Here is a 9980-nt window from a genome sequence, read left to right as displayed (position 1 = left end):
TTAATTATTTTAATCTTTATGTTCTTCATCCAGCCCTTTATTAAATTGAAAAAATTACTAGATTGAAAATATATCTGAACACACGTGTGTGTTTATCTCGGTTATTTGTCAGCAGAACAGAAACTTAGTGTCCCCTTGCCCCAAGTAGCAAGGATAGCTATAGATAGACATGAAATCGTAGGTATATTGCTTCATTATATTTGCCCTACGTATTACCTACGTTCTCATTTGAAGGCGCGGAAATTATTGCTGTAATGTAGCAATAAATTCCGATTTTTGGTTGTGTCACCTGTTGCCAATCTGTTAATTGCAAGGAGCGAAAATCATCGCAACAATGTTGCTATTAAGTAGAGTGATTAAATCCCGTGTTTCTTTTCGTAACTTGTTTCCACATCTCCAGCATGAATGCAGGAATGTATCGCAAAAAAATGATGACAACAATTTTTCCCAAGTTTAGTCTTCTCTGATTAGCTCCAACTCGATTGTAACTGAAACTTTGAAAATTTCAATGCTTTTTTGAAAGGCTTTAATTTCCAGTCAATCAAAATAAATATCTATGCTTCCAGATAAGTTTTTTTTTTTTTTTTTTTTTTTTTTTTTTTTTTTTTTTTTTTTTTTGGTGTATGTGTCGCACTAAGTGGTTTTAAAATTTCCAGGGAAACACCCAGATCCGTAGTAACGTTTTGGTAAATTTAATTTTACTCATTTCATGACTTTCTTTCCTCCTTCGTTCTATTTCGTTTTTGTTACTTTTAATTCTCGGAATTTTTTAAACTTCGTGAAAACTTGAAATGTTTCACTAATTGCGCGCTTCTCTGATAAGAACGTGTCCAAGCTTTCCCACTCGTTTAAATTGTATTCGCGTAGGCATCGGTGCAGGCTTGATACTTCCCAGATTACGTAGTTGCCCATAGCTCCCTATCGTTCGATACTCAAGGGTGAAGAAGCAAATTAGAACTGGATTTTTAAGCGTGAATTGGCTATTTTCGGACAGTCCAAGGCTGCGTCTTTCCACTTTCCGGCGTGGAAATAAAATTATTTTCTCGAGGGAAGCCATAGAGGAAGATCTCCAGGATATTCCAGCGCACTATCTGCCCCGTTGGCAACGGCGGAAACTGGGACACGCAGACCCATTGTCAAGCGCTTCGTGTCGTCGAGAACCGTCCGCGTTCCGCCCCTGAAAAAAATCAGCAATTACCGCTATGGCCTCTTGTAAAGTAGAGGAGTTTTCTTTTCGAAGCACCCGACAACGGCGGGTCGAACAAGACACGCGGGACAAGCGCGACACGTGGGACAAGCAGGACACAATAGGACCCCATAAATTCACTCTATGAATATGCCCGCTAGTCGGCAGAGGCCACGCATCGGGACGCGTGGACGCGTAGGTATACGACCCTTGAAAATTCTTCAATTATACCCCTCCTCCCCGCAGCCCCTCGATCTCACCATGCCCCCTCGCCGCATCGGCGGCATCGAAGCTCATCACCGTTATGCCGGGCCGATTGTCTTCTTCCCTCGCAAAAATATCTCCCGGATTCCTCGTGAATAATGCGTTGTGACATTACGCATCAACGCGAACTATTTTAAATCCAATTGAATCGGGACCTGCGAAAACCACTTATCGACGGTGTAAGTCGGCAATCACATAAGTCGGTTTGCGACGTCGCAGACCTCCTGTCATACTTCATTTTTTGAACGGAAAACTATACTCAACGGCAATTCTTTAAAACTGCCGTGAATTTTCTTCTCTGTGCGAAGAAAATTCTGCAAAAACTTCAAGGAATGCTGTCAATTTGTTCTCCTTTAAAAAAATAACATAGATGCGGAGATTTTCAGACACCGCAAACGAGATATGTGATTGCCGACTTACACCGTCGTTATGTCCATTTTTCCAGTCTTCAATTTTTTTAATACTTTTAGGAGTTGGATGCAACCACGAAAGTGGCGTTAAAGTTCGTTTCTGGGTTACCTTAATCCCAAAACGAGTCCTCTCATCACTTTCATGGTTGTATGAACTCTTTAAAAGTATTATCAATTCAAAAAAACTGAAGACTGGAAAAATGGACATCAGCGGTTTTTTCAAGCTCCGATTCAATTATTCTCATTGCGTTTAACGCGCGTAGTTAAACGCGCGCGTTGCGTTGAGTTGTCTGTAATCACACTCTCCGACCCTTCAAGTTCCCCGAGGTTGTAAATGGTAAAATCGACCATTTAACTTTGGGTCGCCGAGTCCTAAAATGACCGTCGATTTTTTCGGGGGGTTTTTTGCCCTTGTTTTTGCGTGCACCCCCTTTTCATGGATAAAAGAATAATTTTCAGAATTCTTTCAAGTAGCTGCATCGCCGTATTTCAGGTAGCACAAACAAGAAAACAATATAAGGATTTTTTAACGAGGTCAATTTTTCTGTTTTGTTTATGGTAAATGTACATGGCGATCCAATTGGAATAATGCTAAAAATTGATAATTTACCCCATGTAGGAGGCTGCACATAAAAACGGAGGCTGATATAAAAAACATGAGAAAAACAGATCATTTTCGGACTTCGCGAGCATCAGTCAAAGTTGGCCAATATATTTTTTTTCTTTTTTTTCTTGATCAGTGTAACTTAACTGCCGAATCAAGATGGTTTGTAACGAATTTATTGGAAACTATATGTACGAGAGTTTCCAATTTCTCGTGTCCGGTAAATGCACTCGCCACCCCCTCCTCTTTTACTGCACTTACCCCACTCCGGGTATTGGGGCGAATGTCCTTTAGGCACTGGTAAATCCCACTTTTTGCGTCGTAATTCAAAGACGCCCCACAGTTAAAAAGCTTATTCTCTTTTTTCCGCGAGCCATGAGACGGAATATGGAAGAGCGATCCACCTATTCTTTTCATTTTCTCAGCCCTCGATGCGGGGACAGGGGGAAGGGGGGTGGGGTTTGACTCTGAAGGCTTTATTGACTGCAGGGGCAATTACGACTGTCGCATCAAGTGTATAATAGGCATATTGTTAGAATATTGCTGGCCGCTGCCTTGCCTAACTGCATTGCGAATATTTTATTTTACATCCACTCATGTACGTTTCCCTCAGAATTCCTGTCTGACCTAACAATTGCAAATAATTACAAAAAGTTAAGAACGTATTCTGATGATACAAATTTGATTTGTTAAAATTCCATTTCCTTTGTGGGAGTATTCAATTCATTTGATTTTTGCTCGCACGAGCGAGTAGATTTGCTAGACATGTTGTCCATTTTTAAGGGGAGGATCACTTACATCAAGAGCTATATGGACTGCATTTTGCAATTTGGAACTATAAATTCTGGCTCCTCTGGAAAAACACTTACGTGCATAGGGAAACTAATGGGGCATACGTTGTTTTTAAAACGGGCTAGAATTTAAAGTTCCAAATTGCAAAAGATTCCGTCAACGCTCTTCAATGTCTTCACGGTAGAACCTACCTCTTTTTTTCATTCTAATGACTGTTCACAGAGTGTCTTGAAACAAAACAAAAACAAAAAACAACAAAAATGTACCCAGAGACGGTTTGCAGGGGGTGATTCTGTGGTACGTGTAGACTTAAAATCGCGAAAAATCAGGATCTTGGCTACTCCTAATTTTGAGGTATCGCAATTTAAAATTTTCATAGGAAATGCAAGTTTCCTTCTGATTTCGAACCGCTTTTCTCTATTTTTCCATTGAATCGATGTTGATCGGTTCACGTCTTTGTTTTTCGTGCCCTCTCGTTACATCCAGACCTCTGATACTCTTTTTTTTTAACTTAACAATTCGCCTTCAGCCACGTCCGCAGCAATTGTTTTTACGAATATGTGCGCGTGCTGATCTCAGCTCATTACAATTACATATTTGACTCTCTGAAGGCGTTTAATGTGCCGGAGAGGCAACATAGGAACGCACAGGCTTTTAGTACAGTTACAATACGTACAGGTGCTAAGCAGAGGCTACCAATCGCGGGAAATAATCCAAGTTTTTCACAGGAATCTGCGCGATCGGGAAAATTGACCCTGAAAAGAAAAGACGGCAATCCTGTTGATAAGTGAGCAAGCTCTTCGCAATTACTTTCGCATTTGCATTCGCACTAGGCGCACTTTAGTATCATTTCGACGTGAGCACTCTTCAGTCTGGACTGCGACTGTCCACATTTAGTGTCCAGTTAAGCCTGCGGCGCGGCACAGCGTTCCGACACATCGATGCCATTTGTGCACAAAATTCGGCGGAAGGACCACACATTGCAACGTGCAATGAATGATATACAGTTACCAACGTTTACGATGATTTAGGTGCACTGTATTCACAATCTTATTTTGATGGCTACTTTACTAGAGCATAGAGCAATTATCATTTAAAAAAAAAAAAAAAAAAAAAAAAAAAAAAAAAAAAAAAAACGGAACTATATGACGTCCAGTTATGATTAAAAATATCGTCTTGAAAAATTCCGGTGGGTGACACCATTTAGGTTTCGCAACTGCAGTCGACAGCAAACCAACAAGATTTGGGCCCTTCAGAGACCCTTCAGTTAGTCCTTCATTTTCTCCCTTGGTCTATAAGAGCCCCTCATTTCAACCATTAGGATCGCTCCATACTCCCTATAAGCGAATTTTATGAAAAGTTCCTAATCTCTTTGGGATGTTCTGTCCCGGTCTGTGTCATCAATTACCAACACTAGTGGACACCGTTGTTACCAGATCCGACGAATCAGATCCGTTGGTTTTCGATAGGTCGAACCATTTTTAGAACCACCTCGCGAGGTGATACCAAAATCACGCTCCAATGTTGCGATTCGTTAGTCACCGCATCGGAAGTTCCGAACTCGAATAAACTGCCATGCTGGGAGGTTCGGGCACAAAAATGGTACCGATCCTCTAAATAAAATTCGCTTTTTGTCTTCTTCGTTTTCGTTTTGTCTGTCAATTTCAACAACGAGCCCGCAAAGCGTGCATGTGAGATCTGCCGTGCTAAGCAAGAGCGCCGTAAATCCAACAGGATTTTCCCGCGTTATTTGGAACCTAACACTTTATAAAATAAAACCTGTTTTATCCGTGCACCTCAAATTTTCAGATGAAGTTCTTGATAGTATTTGCGAAAGAATTCTGTGAAAGTATTATCCCAAGGTATACAAGATTTTCTGCTATGATACGTTGTTTCCAAAAAATTTAAATGGCGTTTACTGGGTTTTTGCGTTGGACGGCAGAGATGGTCTTAGCCGCGGAAAAGGTGGAGGACTAACGCAGTGGCGTGGCGTGCTTTGCGATGTATCGATTGATCGACCATTTAAACCTATGGAAAAGTATCGATAGACAGGATGTTCGCAGCGAACACCTTAATAATCGATTCTTCACTGTAGCTTCAAATGGGGAAATATCGATAGATCGCAGAGCACGCCACGCCACTGGACTAAGGTGGGACGGCGGGCGGAGGACGAGTGTCCCGACTGTCTGGGAGTCGCGGACGCTGCCATGATGGGGTCAAGGACCACCCAACGGCGCTTGGGCCAGGGCGTGTGCGAGCCGCGAGCCGCTACCCGGAGCCACCGACCGACCGACCGGCCCCGACCAAGAACCGACGACCGCAGCCGCACCGTATGCACGTCTAATTGCATATCATTCACTCCAGACGACCGCGACACTCCGCCAGGACCGCGTCGTCTCCGCCCCGCACGCCACCCTCTCCAACGCGCGCTTGCACCCAAAACTAGAAGCCTCAGATTTCGTTGATGACAACACGATGGGGAATGTGTCGTTTTTGTGTTACACTGGAAAAAAAAACACATCGGATCTAAAGTCCAGACTCTTATAAACATCGACAAGAAAAAGTACTCTTGATTCAATCAGAATCTAGCTTAAATCAAGAACCAAGCCTCTTCATTTAAGCGGATTCCGTTTTGATTTAAGCAAAAATCCAATGGAATCAAGAGTATTTTTTCTTGTCAATGTTTTCAAGAGTCCGGACTCTAGATCCAATGTTGTTTTTTTCCAGTGTAGTCTCAAAATCGCGTTTTGGTAGTTTAAGGTGAAAGGCCGTCCATAAATTACGTCACTCCTGTATGGGAGAGGGGAGGGGAGTCGATTTCATTGGGTTCGATTAATCGTGTAAATCGATTTTTTCCTCAAAAACAGAAATTCCGATTTTGCTACCTGAATGTATCAAATCGGCACGTGATCGAGCCGATTTTAGGATAACAATTTGAGCAAACTCCTCGGAAATTTTCATTTGACTTTTTTAAAGAGCACGAATTTTGAGTCTTCGTAATTTCCAATTTTTTTCAAAATCGACTTATCGGGAAACAATTTTTGTCACGATTTAAAGTGATAAAATCGGAATCTCAAAGAAAGTTGAATCGATTTTTTTCGGGAATAAGCCCAAAACTAGACATCCCCGCAAGATTGTGGTGGGCTCCGGCAGAGCCCTCTCCCTTCAGCCTCAGCGTATTGCGTCGGTAAGCGTTGAATATGGGTTTGAATATCAAACAAAGGACAGGAAAATCAAACAATGGATGCAAATGATACAAGCCTCGTACGACTCACGGATCGTGACTTCCGCTGAGGCGCAGGGCTGGGGTTCCAATTAGGGGTGGGAGTGAGCTGGGCGCGGTGGTCGGTGGTGTGGTGTTGACTGGTGAGCCACGAAAAATAACGCACCGGCTCACCGATCGTCGGGTCTCGGTCACGTCTCTTTTTAGTTATTCTTGACGTCAGGTAAAATGATTGATATGCCGCAGGCACCCTCGCTGGTTTCTGAACGCTCGCACTGTTGAGTGTTGAGCCAGGGCAGTTACAACCGACGATGATAGCGCTGATGACACCTGAGAAAACAGAGACGATCGAGGAGGGTGCAATAAGATCGTGGCCCAGTAGCCCGGTTCCTGACAGCACGGTCGAGGCAGATCGAGGGAGCTCCATATCTGGTGTTTGTTCACCGCTACTGAAAAAACCTATCGATTTTAATGTTTGAATGGTCTTCATTACCCATCCTAGGTTGAGGGTGGATACATAGACGATGTAACGTCGTGGCGATTATGTACATTTGAGAGGTCACACTATGTAGGAAAAAGTAAAAACGGGCCCAACAGGGCCGGATTAAGGGGGTGGCCACATGGCCGCGGCCCATGGCGGCAAATTTTGCATTTTTTTTTTAAATGTAGGTATGAAAATAAAATTGCAAATGGGAAAAGGCGACAAAATCTTGCATTTCCTGTGAGTATCGTAATTTCTAATTTTGTCGTTTTGCGGCGATACAAAAGACAGCACCTTTAGTTAGTCGAGTTATGAGAGAAACCAAACACGCAATTTGGCCAGAACGCTCATTTATGAACATTCTTTGGCCGTTTTGGTCTAACATTGGAATCTGAATTTTGTCAGTGACATTTTTGTGTCAGACGGTTGGCTGCCCTTTCATTACTCTAGTTGAGAGAGAAACCAAACACGCAATTTCGCGGCGCAGAGAGCAATGATGACGGGGACTTGAGATGAAAAGGAGAGGCCCTCGGCGCGGCGGTCGGCATGTAACACATATTAGCGCCTACAAGACTGCATGAATACTTCACGCATGGCGTCAAACACAGTGCGGTCAGCAGCGGTCGCCGTGTAACGCATGGCGCCTACAAGACTGCGTGAATACTTCACGCATTTCGTCAAACAGTGCGTTCAGCAGCGGTCGGCGTGAGACTCATAGCGCCTACAAGAGTGTAGGAATTATTCACGCATTGCGCCAAACAAACAGCGATCAGCACGGCGTGGCGGTGGAAGTTAAAATTATTAAACCACATTTATGATTGTTCTCTCTTAATTTTTTCGTTCATTTCTTCAATGGAAGGCACTGTCCACACAGAGACAGGTTTACGGAACTTAACTTTCGCGCCAAGTTCCGTGAATTTTTGCTGGTAGTGATGACAGGGCTTCCGCAAAAAATGTATCCAACACGAGTAAACGCGTCTTACGCATCCCTCTCCCTCCGGCACGTTCACTTGACGGTTTCTATTGATGTTTCAAAACGAATGAGATGGGGGCGGCAAAATACAGGCGCGGCCCATGGGCGGCAAGTAGGTAAGTCCGGCCCTGGCGCCCAAGAACGATCGTATAAATGAAGTAATTCCCTCTAGAAGTGTTGCTGACCGTGAAATTAAAAAAATGTGATGGGACCTTGGTGCCCGGAGGTACTTTTTTTCAGTCAATTTTTTTTACATGTATCGAAAATTTAAGTTTTTTACGGGACACTTCCTTTGGTACATCGAAAAAACAACAACAACAATTATCAAGAACCGACAAAAGCTTTTTTATATTCTCCTGCGAAGGTAACAATGTGAGAAGTTCTCAAGGGTTGGATTTGAAGAACGATTCATGGGAATTACAAAGCGGGAATCAACTTCAGTAATTTCCTCGTATTTTTCATCTGTGATTCACGCGCCATCAAAACTGAACTTTTCAGAAACGGGCCATAAAGCAGAACGAAAAGGCAGATGAGATCAAAATGAGACGCTTACACGCCAGCTTTGCCGTGCCAAGGAAGAACGCCGTACCTATGAACGTTCGAGAGTTGCCACATTTCCTTCGATAAAATGTTTATTTTCGAGGAAACCTATGGATATTTTTCCTTGAAATTTTCAGGAACCTTAGATGAAATTGCGTACAAAATTATCTGAAAAATCGATAGGAAAATATTCATTATTTCACCAGAAAATTCGTGTTTTATCAGAGGAAATTTGGCAACGCCTGATGGTTCATACGGCGTTTTCCCTTAGCACGGCAGGCGGCAGGGCACGGCTCCTGTTTATTACTCAGTTACCTCAAGTTTAGATGTTATCTGAGCACCGAATTTACGCACCACATTAGCAGTGATTACTTAATTACACACCATACCAGACGCTCAGGATCATGACGGGGTACCACGAATCACGCTCACAGTCCACCATGCTCATCATTCCGTGGTAGCACCTCATGCAGCAATATGTGCATCCAGAAAAGAAAAATAAGAAGGTAAACCCCGTCCGTTCCATTCCAACCGAAAAACATTTTACTTCAAGCCCTCCCTCCTGCTGCCAAGGCGCTTTAATTGTCCTCTCGGATCCAGCAGAATTCTTTTATAGTCTGCGATTAGAAAACCGAGTTTTATACCTCTAGCCTGGCTTTTCCACCCCGAATTTGCTTTTTATCACCAACAGGTGTTTTGGTAGATCCGTCCAGAGAGTTTTTACCCGCTCTTTTTGTTATTTCAACCGACGAAGTTCGTTAGATAAATGGCACATCGCGAACGTTGGTGTAACTTGAAAAACATATCGATCAGCTAAAGTTGAAAAAAGCGTGCTGCCATGAAACTTTTAAAAATATCCAATCATGTTTACTTCGAAGGGAGACCATCCTTAACATTCCCTTAGAGTTTTTTTTTTTTTTTTTTTTTTTTTTTTTTTTTTTTTTTTTTGTGTGTGTTGTGTGTGTGTGTGTGTGTGTGTGAAGAAGATTCGCTGGAAATTTGGAGGAATACGGAAGGAGATTTAAAATTGACACATTTAAAAATGGTCGATGTTCCAGCGGTGTTAAGTCCTGAAGCCTCATTGTTTCTTGGCAGGGTCCATGGGCCAATGAAACTTTTGTGAATGCAAACGGCTCGCAGCGAGACCCTAAATCCTGGCTCCAGAATTTATTTTTATATTGCGTTGAAGAGAAGGTGCCTCTCCTGGCCATTCCACTTACGAGAGGTGCAATAGTGCATGTATGGTGATGGTGCCATCGGCTGACATCAGCTTTTCAATCGTGAATACCAAGTTTAACGACCCACTAAAATTCCGACATTTCTTTGAGCAAGCTCTCCTGTGCTTCCGAGTCCTGGGTCAAGCTCGATAAATTCCTAGCTTCCTTCCCCATCCAGGCCCCGCGTTGCAGTTTGTCAGGTAGCGCCTGAAACTTGAGGAGAAAACGGTGAAGTTTATAATAGGTCAGTTGCGCCGGTCACAGAATCATGTTTTGATGTTTGATTCTTG

This window comes from Bemisia tabaci, chromosome 1 (genome assembly GCF_918797505.1).
Source record: "Bemisia tabaci chromosome 1, PGI_BMITA_v3".
Lineage (NCBI taxonomy): Eukaryota > Metazoa > Arthropoda > Insecta > Hemiptera > Aleyrodidae > Bemisia > Bemisia tabaci.
Note: the sequence above shows the minus strand (reverse complement) of the source record.